The 13,248-nt window shown below is 38.6% G+C and overlaps 1 long non-coding RNA gene across 1 annotated transcript in view; it reads left to right on the top strand.

The window, feature by feature from the left end:
* Positions 1–12,885, top strand: part of LOC124518686 (uncharacterized) — a 31,598-nt gene extending 18,713 nt beyond the window's left edge. Inside the window, exon 4 of the long non-coding RNA XR_006963732.1 lies at positions 12,486–12,885. This is a non-coding gene — a long non-coding RNA (uncharacterized LOC124518686). The remainder of the gene's footprint in view (positions 1–12,485) is intronic.
* The last annotated feature ends 363 nt before the right edge of the window (positions 12,886–13,248 follow it).

The raw sequence follows: 13,248 nt of genomic DNA, 5'->3' as shown, positions 1-13,248 counted from the left end.
AAACCCCTGTTCAGGGCTCTTGTTTCCTCCTGGACATTAGCCTTTCTCATATTCAATTCTGCATCTATTCTCTTGATGGACAAGAGAGAACTCCAGACTCATAGTCTGTGACAGTGGGAATGTGAAATGGAACAGCTGCTGTGGAAAACAGTTTGGCAATTCCTCAAAAAGTTAAACATAGGATTACCTTATCATCCAGCAATTCCATTCCTAGGTATGTATCCAGAAACAAGGACTCAAACCGATACTGACATAACAATATTCATAGCAGCATTAGTCATAATAGTCAAAAGGGGGAAACAACCCAAATGTCATCAACAGATAGATGGGTAAACAAATGTGGTATTATATATACAACAGAATATTATTCAGCAATAAAAAGAACAAAGTACTTACACATGCTACAACATATTGGATCCTGAAAACATTATGTTAAATAAAACAAACTAGAAGAAAAGGACAACTATCATAATGTACCACTTAAATATCTAAAACAGGCAAATTCATAGAGACAGAAGTAGATTCAAGATTTCTAGGGGCTGGGAGGAGGAGGGAATGGCAGTTAGTGTTTAATGGGTACAGGGTTTCTGTTTGGGGCGATGAGAGGGTTTTAGAGATAGATGGTGGTGATGGTTACACACCATTGTAAGTAATAATAATAATGCCATTAAATTGTACACTTAAAAATGTTTAAAATGGCAAAATTTATGTTTTGTATATATAGAGACATATACATTTTCTTATGATATCGATTACATATATATATATATATATATAATCACAATAAAAAAAGTTTGGGGATGCCTCGGTAGCTCAGTTGGTTAAGCATCTGACTTCGGCTCAGGTCATGATCTCACGGCTCGTGAGTTCGAGCCCTGTGTCAGGCTTTGTGCTGACAGCTCAGAGCCTGGAGCCTGCTTCATATTCTATGTTTCCCTCTCTCTATCTCTTCCCCAGTCATGCTCTCTCTCTTGTCTCTCAAAAATAAACAAACATTAAAAAAAAAAAAAGCTTGTCTTTCAAGTTGGTGAGTACATTGTTTGGGAGTACGAAATAACTCACCCAGAGGATAAATATCATAATAGCTGTTTGCTTCTTGATTTAGCCTGATTACACAGAATACATATTTGCCGTGAAATTGTAGTATGCTATTATATCAAAACATTGATAATTAACCAAAATAGAAAAAATATATTGAATCAGCAATGGCATTATTTTTATCAACTGGTTGCATCTAAAGAAAAGCAAACTTTATTAGTGAAAAATGAGAAAATAGAAAGTTTTGTGTAGATTCTGGGGAAATTTAAGGGCAGTTTCCAGAAGGTTAAATAGCCTGATTTATTTTATTTCATTTTATTTTATTTTATTTTATTTTATTTTATTTTATTTTATTTTATTTTATTTTATTTTATTTTATTTTATTTTATTATAATTTACTTATTTTTTTAATTTACATCCAAGTTACCATATAGTGCAACAGTGATTTCAGGAGTAGATTCCTTAATGCCCCTTACCCATTTAGCCCATCCCCTCTCTCACACCCCCTCCAGCAACCCTCTGTTTATTCTCTATATTTAGAGTCTCTTATGCTTTGTCTCCTCCCTGTTTTTATATAATTTTTGCTTCCTTTCCCTTATGTTCATCTGTTTTGTACCTTAAATTCCTCCTATGAGTGAAGTCATATGATATTTCTGTTTCTCTGACTAACTTTGCTCATTGTAATACCCTCTAGTTTCATCCATGTAGTTGCAAATGGCAAGATTTCATTCTTTTTGGTTGCCGAGTAATACTCCATTGTGCGTGTGTGTGCGTGTGTGTATATATATATATATATATACACATACATATATATGTGTATATATGTATGTGTATATATACATATATATGTGTACATATATATATATATGCCACATCTTCTTTGTCCATTCATCCATCGATGGACATTTGGGCTCTTTCCATACTTTGGCTATTGTCGATAGTGCTGCTGTAAACACTGGGGTACGTGTGAAATGGCCTGATTATTTTAAATGACTGTGATAGTCTAAATAATAGCCCCAATCATATCCACATCCAAATCCCCGGAACCTGTAAATATGTTACCTTACACGGCAAGAGGGACTTTGCAGTTGTGGTTAAGTTAAGGGAAGATTGTCCTGAATTATCTGGTGTAACCAGGTAATCACAAGGGTCCTTCTAAGTGGAGGCAGGAGGGTCAGCGTGAAGAAAGATGAGATGAGACAACGGCCATGGCAGAGAAGGTGATGTGATGGCAGACACAGAGGCCAGAGTGATGCGGGGCCACACGCCAAGGCATGTGGGTGGCCTCTAGAAGCCAGCCAGAACAGGCAAGGAAGTGGGTCCTCCCTCTAGAACCTCCGCAAGGAAAGCTGCCCGTGGATCCATTTACACTTCTGATCCCTAGACCTGTACGATAATGAACTTGTGTTATTTTAAGCCACTAAGTGTGTCATAATTTGTTATAGCAGCCACACGATTAGTACGAGGACAGATTTTACTTCCAAAGTCATTGTTGCTTTTTCAAGGAACAGTTTTATCACAAGCACAATTTTTATATCACTCAGTTAAGATCATGGGTTTAGGAAGGACTGTTACCCTTGTTGAAGATAGTCCTGGAGATAATTCTACCATTTACAGTGCATTTGCCGACAAAGCATTGTGCTAAAAGCTTTGCATGCTTTATTTTAAAAGTCCTTACCACCTTTTCAGGTAGGTACTATTATCTCCTTTTATAGATGAGAAAAAAGTCTCTCACAAGGTAAAGTAATTTATTTAAGATCATACAGTAGTGGTGTGACTGAGCGTGCACAGAAAGAGAATAGACAGGAGCTCAGCTTTTTCTGTTTCGGGTGTAGATTAAAGACAGTTGTTACCAGTAAGGGAATGGAAGTCTGGGAGAAGAGAAGGAAGATGGAAAGAGATGTTGGGTTGGGCAGTTGCATGAATTCAGCATAGCACGGCTGTGGTTCACACGGGGAGATTAGGAAAGCAGGAAGCAACCAGCCCTATGTTGGGCATCTGAAAGTCAAATATTCACATACCTTGGCTGTTCTCAAAAGAAAGATCCATTTTCTTACAATTTCTAGAAATAGAATGCTCTTGGTATTAAAACTACATAATGACATCGTTACGTGGTACATTAGACACAAGTGTTATTTGTTGAAGCTTTTTGTAATCGTTGCTGTTCATGTAATTGGAATGTATATGTTTTGCAAACAACAGAAAACCTAGAGGACCTTCTTTGTTGTTGTTTTGTTTAGTGTAATTAATTGTCAAATTGGCTAACATACAGTGTGTACAGTGTGCTCTTGGTTTTGGAGGTAGATTCCCGTGGTTCATCGCTTACATACGACATCCAGTGCTCATCCCAACAAGTGCCGTCCTCAGTGCCCATCATCCGTTTTCCCTTCTCCCCCACCCCTCCATCCACCCTCAGTTTGTTCTCTGTATCTAAGAGTCTCTTATGGTTTGCCTCCCTCCCTCTCTGTAAAGATTATTCCCCTTCCCCTCCCCCATGGTCTTCTGTTAAGTTTCTCAAGATCCATATATGATTGAAAACATGTGATATCTGTCTTTCTCCGACTGACTTATTTCACTTAGCATAATACCTTCCACTTCCATCCACATTGCTGCAAATGGCATGATTTCATTCTTTCTCACTGCCAAGTAGTATTCTATTGTATGTATAAACCACATCTTCTTTGTCCATTTATCAGTTGATGGACATTTGATAGTTCTGCTATAAACATTGGGGTACATGTGCCCCTATGAATCAGCAATCCTGTATTCTTTGGATAAATTCCTAGTAGTGCCATTATTGGGTCATAGGGTAGATCTATTTTTAATTTTTTGAGGAACCTTCACACTTTTTCAGAGCGGCTGCACCAGCTTGCATTCCCACCAACAATGCAAGAGGGTTCCCGTTTCTACACACCCTCACCAACATTTGTTTTTTCCTGAATTGTTAATTTTAGCCACTCTCACTGGTGTGAGGTAGTATCTCAATGTGGTTTTGATTTGTATTTCCCTGATGAGGAGTGTCATTGAGCATCTTTTCATGTGTCTGTTGGCATCTAGATGTCTTCTTTGGAAGTTTCTATACATGTCTTCTGCCCATTTCTTCACTGGATTATTTGTTTTTCAGGTGTTGAGTTTGGTAAGTTCTTTATAGATTTTGGATATGAACCCTTTATCTGATACATCATTTGCAAATATCTTTTCCCCTTCCATCGGTTGCCTTTTAGTATTGTTGATTGTTTCCTTTGCAGTGCAGAAGCTTTTTATCTTGATGAGATCCCAATAGTTCATTTTTGCTTTTAATTCCCTTGCCTCTGGAGACATGTTGAATAAGAAATTGCTGCGGCTGAGGTCAAAGAGGTTGTTGCCTGCTTTCTCCTCTAGGATTTTGATGGTTTCCTGTCTCACATATCCATTTTGAGTTTATTTTTGTGTATGGTGTAAGAAAAGTGGTCTAGTTTCATTTTGTTGCATGTTGCTGTCCAGTTCTCTCAACACCATTTGCTAAAGAGACTGTCTTTTTTTTCCATTGGATACTCTTTCCTGCTTTGTCAAAGATGAGCTGGCCATACATTTGTGGGTCCAATTCTGGGTTCTCTATTCTATTCCATTGGTCTATGTGTCTGTTTTTGTGCCAATACCATGCTGTCTTAATGACTACAGTGTTGTAGTAGAGGCTAAAGTCTGGGATTGTGATGCCCCCGCTTTGGTTTTCTTCTTCAATATTACTTTGGTTATTCGGGGTCTTTTGTGGTTCCATACAAATTTTAGGATGGTTTATTCTAGCTTTGAGAAGAATGTTGGTGCAATTTTGATTGGGATTACATTGAATGTGTAGATTGCTTTGGGTAGTATTGACATTTTAACAATATCTATTCTTCTAATCCATGAGCATGGAATGTTTTTCCATTTCTTTGTGTCTTCTTCAGTTTCCTTCATAAGTTTTCATAGAAAACTTATGTTTTCAGCATACAGATCTTTTACATCTTTGGTTAGGTTTATTTCCAGGTATTTTATGGTTTTCGGTGCAATTGTAAATGAGACTGATTTCTTGATTTCCCTATTTGTTGCTTCATTATTGGTATATAGAAATGCAACCAATTCCTGTACATAGATTTTGTACCCTGCGACTTTGCTGAATTCATGTATTGGTTCTAGCAGACTTTTGGTGGAGTCTTTTGGGTTTTCCATGTAGAGTATCACGTCCTCTGGAAAAAGTGAAACTTTGACTTCATCTTTGCCAATTTCGATGCCATTTATTTCATTTTGTTGTCTGATTTCTGATGCTAGGAATTCCAACACTATGTTAAACGACAGTGGTGAGAGTGGACATCCCTGTTGTGCTTCTGATCTCAGGGGGAAAGCTGTCCATTTTTCTCCATGAAGATGTTATTAGCTGTGGACTTTTCATAAATGGCTTTTATAATGTTTAAGTATGTTCCTTCTATCCCGACTTTCTATCCCGTTTTTATTAAGAAAGGATGCTGTGTTTTGTCAAATGCTTTTTCTGAATCTATTGACAGGATCATATGGTTCTTATCCATTCTTTTATTAATGTGATGTATCACATTGATTGATTTGCAAATATTGAACCAGTCCTGCAGCCCAGGAATGAATCCCACTTGATCATGGTGAATAATTCTTTTTACATGCTGTTAAATTTGATTTGCTACTGTCTTGTTGAGAATTTTTGCATCCATTGCATCAGGGGTATTGGCCTGTAATTCTCCTTTTTGTGGAGTCTCTGTCTGATTTCGGAATCAAGGTAATGCTGACCTTGTAGAATGAGTTTGGAAATTTTCCATCTGTTTCTATTTTTTGGAGCAGCTTGAGAAGGATAGGTATTAACTCTACTTTAAATGTCTGGTAGAATTCTCCTGGGAAGTCATCTGACCTAGAACTCTTATTTGTTGGGAGATTTTGATAACTGATTCAATTTCTTCACTAGTTATGGGTCTGTTTAAATTTTCTATTTCTTCCCATTTGAGTTTTGGTAGTGTGTGGGTGTCTAGGAATTTGTCCATTTCTTCCAGGTTGTCCAGTTTGTTGGCATATAATTTTTCATAGTATTATCTGATAATTGCTTGTATTTCTGAAGGATTGGTTGTGGTAAGCCCATTTTTATTCATGATTTTATGTGTTTGGGTTAGAGGATATTCTTGGAAGTGAGAAGCAGTGATGCTTAATGCTGCTTTATATATGAATACAATGAAACATTTTTTAAGAAATTCAAAAATTTTAAAGAGAGTGGATAAAAAATATTTGATGATTTGGGATGTAGATGAGGGATGGCTGGCTGCACGTGCACACACACACACATATATATATGTATGTATATGTATATATATGTATGTATATGTATATATGTATGTATGCATTTTTTAAATTTTATTTTTTTTAATTTCAAATTAATTAGCATATAGTGCAACAATGATTTCAGGAGTAGATTCCTTAATGCCCCTTACCCATTTAGCACATTCCCCCCTCCCACAACCCCTCCAGTAACCCTCTGTTTGTTCTCCATATTTAAGAGTCTCTTATGTTTTGTCCCCTTCTCTGTTTTTATATTATTTTTGCTTCCCTTCCCTTATGTTCATCTGTTTTGTCTCTTAAAGTCTTCATGTGAGTGAAGTCATATGATATATGTAAAGACATATGTCTTTCTCTGACTGACTAATTTCACTTAGCATAATACCATCCACATAGTTGCAAATGGCACGATTTCATTCCTTTTGATTGCCGAGTAGTACTCCATTGTATATCTATATCACATCTTCTTTATCCATTCACCCATCGATAGACACTTGGGCTCTTTCCATACTTTGGCTATTGTTGATAGTGCTGCTATAAACATTGGGGTGCATATGTCCTTTGAAACAGCACACCTGTATCCCTTGGATAAATACCTAATAGTGCAATTGCTGGGATGTAGGGTAGTTCTGTTTTTAATTTTTTGAGGAACCTCCATACTGTTTTCCAGAGTGGCTGCACTGACTTGCATTCCCACCAACAATGCAAAAGAGATCCTCTCTCTCCACATCCTCTCCAACATCTGTTGTTGCCTGAGTTGTTAATGTGAGCCATTCTGACAGGAGTAAGGTGGTATCTCATTGTGGTTTTGATTTGCATTTCCCTGATGATGAGTGATGTTGAGCATTTTTTCATGCGTTGGTTGGCCATCTGGATGTCTTCTTTGGAGAAGTGTCTATTCATGTCTTTTGCCCATTGCTTCACTGGATTATTTGTTTTTTGGGTGTTGAGTTTGATAAGTTCTTTATAGATTTTGGATACTAACCCTTTATCTGATATGTTGTTTGCAAATATCTTCTCCCATTCTGTCAGTTGCCTTTTAGTTTTGCTGATTTTTTCCTTCGCTGTGCAGAAGCTTTTTATTTTGATGAGGTTCCGATAGTTCATTTTTGCTTTTGTTTCCCTTGCCTCCGGAGACACGTTGAGTAAGAAGTTGCTGTGGCCACGATCAAAGAGGTTTTTGCCTGCTTTCTCCTCAAGGATTTTGATGGCTTCCCGTCTTACATTTAGGTCTTTCATCCATTTTGAGTTTTTTTTTTGTGTATGGCGTAAGAAAGTGGTCTAGGTTCATTCTTCTGCATGTCGCTGTCCAGTTTTCCCAACACCACTTGCTGAAGAGACTGTCTTTATTCCATTGGATATTCCTTCCTGCTTTGTCAAAGATTAGTTGGCCATACGTTTGTGGGTCCATTTCTGGGTTCTCTATTCTGTTCCATTGATCTGAGTGTCTGTTCTTATGCCATGTTTGTTTGTTTGTTTTAAAGAAAAAGGGCCTTTCTTGATTCTTAAAGTTTGGACTGTTGACTCCAATGGAGTTTCTGCCCTCAGGTCAAATCCCAGGGATAAGAAGAATTGTGAGGCATCTGACCAAACAAAGAAAAGATAAAGTTATTATAGGATTTGGGGTAAGAGTAGAATTTGAGGGACATATAAATGAAGCAGCGTTTGGGTAGACTGAAAGCAGATCAGAGGTCAACATAAGGTCTGAGAAGGAGCCACAGTCCTATTTCCGTGGAAACTACAAAGTTAAGATAGATGCAGAGTGGTATATCCAGAACCCCCTTATCTTAAGCTCTGTACCTGGGTTGGGAATCGAATTTGATTCTCTGGTCAAAGTGTCTCAGAATCTCCAGACAGAGTGGGATATTTTATTCTTTTTTTTTTTTTTTTTTTTTAATTTTTTTTTTCAACGTTTATTTATTTTTGGGACAGAGAGAGACAGAGCATGAACGGGGGAGGGGCAGACAGAGAGGGAGACACAGAATCGGAAGCAGGCTCCAGGCTCCGAGCCATCAGCCCAGAGCCTGACGCGGGGCTCGAACTCACGGAGCGCGAGATCGTGACCTGGCTGAAGTCGGACGCTTAACCGACTGCGCCACCCAGGTGCCCCTCCAGACAGAGTGGGATATTTTATTCTTAACGTAAAGTTTCAAATACCAAACCTTCTAATAGTCTATAGTTTTAGAGGACAGAGTTTTTTTAACAAGTCAGAAGACAATAATCACTCAACAAAGACGTTGTTATGACACTTGTCCTTGGGAGAAATAGCATGTTCTTGGGAGAGGTTGCTTCCTGTAAACTTTGTGGCTGGCTTTATCCATGTATAGTATTCCAGCCAGATAAGTGATGGAAGTGATTTTCACTATCTAAGCCCCTGCTAGTGCTTAGCGTAAAAGAGATAACCAGCCACGAGAGTGGAAAAGAACTTCCCAGGCAGGAAAGGGCAAGTGTGAAGGTTATGAACTGGAAAAGATCTTAACACATTCAAGAACCTATAAGCTAATATGATAGTAACACAGCAAATAATTAGAAATGAGATGGGAGAGATAGGCAGGGGTCAGATCTTGCAGGACGCTGTTAGCTTTATTAAGGATTTTGCATTGTATCAAAGAGCAAAGAAACCATTAAAGGGATCTAATCGGAGAAATTACCTAACCTTGTCTTTCTAAGACGGAGAATGCATAGTGGAGGCAACTGGTGGAAGCTGGTGAAGACAGTGGTTTTTATTCGGGTGACAGCAGTAAAGGACACATATGGAGAGATTCGAGATCTGGGGAGAGCTAAGCTAAAAGGTCTTAGTGAGAGTTTGAATGTGTAGAAAAGGAAGAGGGAGGAGTTAGGAGTAGTTTCCAAGTTCTGGCTGGAATATCCGAGTAGAGGGTGGTGTCATTAACGAAGATGTGGAAGGACGGGCTTCAAGGCAGTATTGACATGGCAGAGCGAGCACAGCTCTCTCTGTCTTCCATGTGTGTGACGTTCAAGTCAGGATGGCACGAAGGCACTTGGATGTATGCATTTGGGGCTCAGAAGAGACGTTCAAGTTGTTGATAAATATAGTCTTAAGCATCTCTATTTGAGGCCATGAAAAAAAGAAAGTAATGTTTGTTTGTTTGTTTGTTTAAAAAGAGAGAGATTCAGGACAAAGCTTGGAAAAACTACCAAATCCAGAGGTGGTCAGAAGGAGAAGAGCCAGGAAGGACTTTCTGGCATCATGAAAATGGCCAAATTCATTTATCAGAAGCTTACTTTGATGCTTTGGTACTATCTCAACTGTACCTGTCATTGGTTTCTTAGATGAATAAAAAATTGAGACAGATCCTGACCCAGCTTCTGTTTCTATCCACTGTTCCACATTGTCTGTATTCATTTTTACTTAGACATTTCCTTTCCTGAAATTCCTGTGACTAAAGCCAGTACAGGTTTGTTTATTTATTTGTTTATTTATTTGTGAAGAGCTTGAAAAAATGCAGGCATGCATGTGACATGTTATCACAGCACCAAAGAGATGGTTTAAATTTTATTTTAATTGTATGTTCTACCTACAGCATTTACCTGGGAATCCCCAGACGCAATATATATTTTTCACGCTTCTGATCCTGTGCTCATGCTGTTCCCTCTGATTTGAACGCCCTGTCTTCCCTGTTTTTGACCAACCAAGTCGTACTCAACTTCTACAACCCCGCCCCAGTGCCATTCTCTTCTCTGAGCTGTTTGCTGTTCTAACAGGCAGAATGAAGCACTCCCCCTCTACACCCCTCCCATCTTCAGCTTATCCTACCAGTAGAGACCTTGTCATATTTCATATTGATCAAGTATAGACAGATATAGATCTCTCTGTCACTCTCATTAGACTGTGAGGCTCTTAAAGGAAGCAACCATGTGTTACTCAACTTGACATCGGTGATACTGAGAACAACGCTCCTTGAATTTAGTCTCATGTAGTTGGGGGTGACATGGCAAAAGATACCGTGGATGTACCTCTTTCAAGTTCACATAAATGTTGTGACATATGCAAACAAAATATTCAGCTGAGTTTTTAACTTTAAATCCTATTTTGGCTTGTACAGCATGTAAGTTACATATATATATGCATACTTCTCCAGGGCTTGGAACATGCTGTTTCCTGCCTGCCATATGCCTCTCTCTTTCCGCTCCCACAATTCCACCGCACCTTCCAATTTTAGTTTCAACCAAACTTCATCAAAGAAACTTTCAACGAACGTCTCTCTCCACCTCCAGGTAGCTTGCTCAAGTTGTGAGGTCTGCTGCCACCCTACACTCTCATTTTTATTAAAAAAAATTCTTTTATCTGTTTATTCATTTTTTTAATTTAAATTCAAATTAGTTAACATGCGGTGTAGTCTTGGCTTCAGGAGTAGAACCCAGTGATTCATCTCTTACATAGGACCCCCAGTGCTCATCCCGAAAAGTGCCCTCCTTAATGCCCATCACCCATTTAACCCACCCCCCCCCACCAACCTCCCCTCCAGCAACCCTCAGTTTATATTGAGAGAGAGAGAGAGAGAGAGAGCGAGCGAGCATGTGCACTAAGGGGGGAGGGGCAGAGAGGGAGAGAAAGAGAATCCCAACAGGCTTTGCTCAGCGCAGAGCCCAATTCAGGGTTTAATCCTACGAACCATGAGAACATGACCTGAGCCGAAATCAAGAGTCAGAAGCACAACCGACTGCGCCACCCAGGCGCCCCTGCACTCTCATCTTTAACTCTCATCTTTTAGTTACGCAGTGAGTGTTGCTTTGTCTCTAAGACTGAAAACTCCAAGAGGGTAGGGAGAAAATCTGTATCTTTGTTTTTCCCCGTGAGGCAGGGAGGGAGGGCAGATTTCTAAATTTTTTTGAAAGTAGACGAAAGAAACCAAATAAAATAATAAGCTCCCTGTACCATCACTCAGCCCTAGTAATCATGAACCCATAGCCAGTGCTATCTCTGCTGCACCCCTACCCATCCCCCACACCTTTATATTATCTTGAAGGAAGTCTCAGACATCATATGATTTTATTTGCAAATATTTCGGTATGTTTGAGAAAGCACTCCTTTTTATAACATAACCACAATGCTACTGTCACACCTAGAAATGAATTAAACAGCTTTAATATCATCAAGTATCCAGGAAGAATTTAAATTTCTAATTATCTCATCATTTTTAAAATGTGCTTTCTGGACTCTGGATATAAACAAGGTTCAACATCTTGAACTTAGTTAATAGTCCAAAGACATTAGCTTTTTAGCTTTTTTAAGCTACGGAGTCACCCTCTTTTTTTTTCTTTTTTTTATTAAAAAAATTTTTTTTATGTTTATTCACTTTTGAAAGGCAGAGACAGAGAGAGCACAAGCAGTGGTGGGACGGAGAGAGAGGGGGACACAGAATCTGAAGCAGACTCCAGGCTCTGAGCTGTCAGCACAGAGCCCGACACGGGGGCTCGAACTCACTAACCGTGAGATCATGACCTGAGCTGAAGTCGGATGCTCAACCGACTGAGCCACCCAGGCGCCCCTTTTTTCCTTTTTGTTTCATACATTTGTAATTGTAGTGTAAACACTACTTTTTTTTAAAACAAGTTAAAAAAAGATTTGGATATATGCCCAAATCTTAATCCAGTCCTGGTCATAGTATTTATTTTGGTAAATATGGTATTTGATGAGTGGATGGATGGTTAAAAATGGGGTTCATGAATGAGAAGTCCAGAGAAGAGATACCAAAAGAAGTAAAACTTAATAGCAGTCTGATTTCTATGATCTCATATTTCTGTAGTCTCCTCTGAATGTTGAAACTTATTTGATATACAACAAATACATGATTTTGAGGTAAATAGTATCATTCTTTGAAAATATCTAAGAATTTAATTCACCTTTGAATTCTTGTATCACTTCATTTTAACTACATCTGCTGGATAAAAATGGCCATTCAAGCAACAGAATGAAGGCAGCCTAAAAAGGGTTTTTATTGTTTAATAAAATTTACTACCCCCACCCCCCCACTTAAGAAACTGTCATTAGTAGACCATGCAGCCCCTATTTTACTATTGTTGGATGTATCAACTGCTCATGCAGGGCCTGATGAGAACACTGCAGCCTTTAATGCAATCAGATTCCTTGGTAAGGGATCATATCTTCTTACCAGGTGCTGACACTATAGAAAGCGGAAAGGAAGCCCAACAGGGACTCAACATGGACAACGATATTATTGAAAACAGAGCAACTACTGGAAGAAGGAATTCTCAGTCAACAACAGAGAAAACATGAAACAGAAGTTCAACTCAACGCTTAATTCACATTGTTAAAAACAAGACAGCAGGACCAAAATGGAGTCACTTATGGTAAGCCCATGTCATTACACCAAGACTTAATTACAGTTTTGATCTCTCCGAGAAATGGAATCTTAAACCAATGAATCACTAATCACCTGATCAGCACTAGTGAAGAAGTTTGCCTGAGAGACTCCTATGATCCCCTAAAGAAAAGTGACTGTGCCCCAGCCAGTCCACTTCCTGCTAGTATAACTTTCTTGTTACTGCTCCCTTCCGGCTATAAAAGTCTTTTATTTTGTACAGCCTCTCACAGCTCTTTTCTGTCTGCTAAACAGGATGCTGCCCATTTCGTGAATCACTGAATAAAGCCAAGAAGATCTTTAAAATTTAAAATTTACTCAGGTGAATTTTGTTTCTTAACAACATTAACTAATGAGCACAGAAATGAAACTATTTTCCCTGAGATAATATCAACAGTACCTTTAAAGTTTATTATTATCACATGTTATAAAGTGCGAACTAAAGGTCTTCCTCTCTGGAGCCTCCCCCATTCAGATTTCCAGAGGTAAAGCCACTGTTTCTTATATATCCAGCCATTTGCTGTTAGAATGCAAACCTGTGTGTCTCTGTATATAT

The sequence above is a fragment of the Lynx rufus genome, unplaced genomic scaffold (genome assembly GCF_022079265.1).
Source record: "Lynx rufus isolate CCGP_SWC_20201006 ecotype Redwood Valley unplaced genomic scaffold, mLynRuf1.p SCAF_25, whole genome shotgun sequence".
NCBI lineage: Eukaryota > Metazoa > Chordata > Mammalia > Carnivora > Felidae > Lynx > Lynx rufus.
Note: the sequence above shows the minus strand (reverse complement) of the source record. Positions and strands in the feature narration are given on the sequence as shown.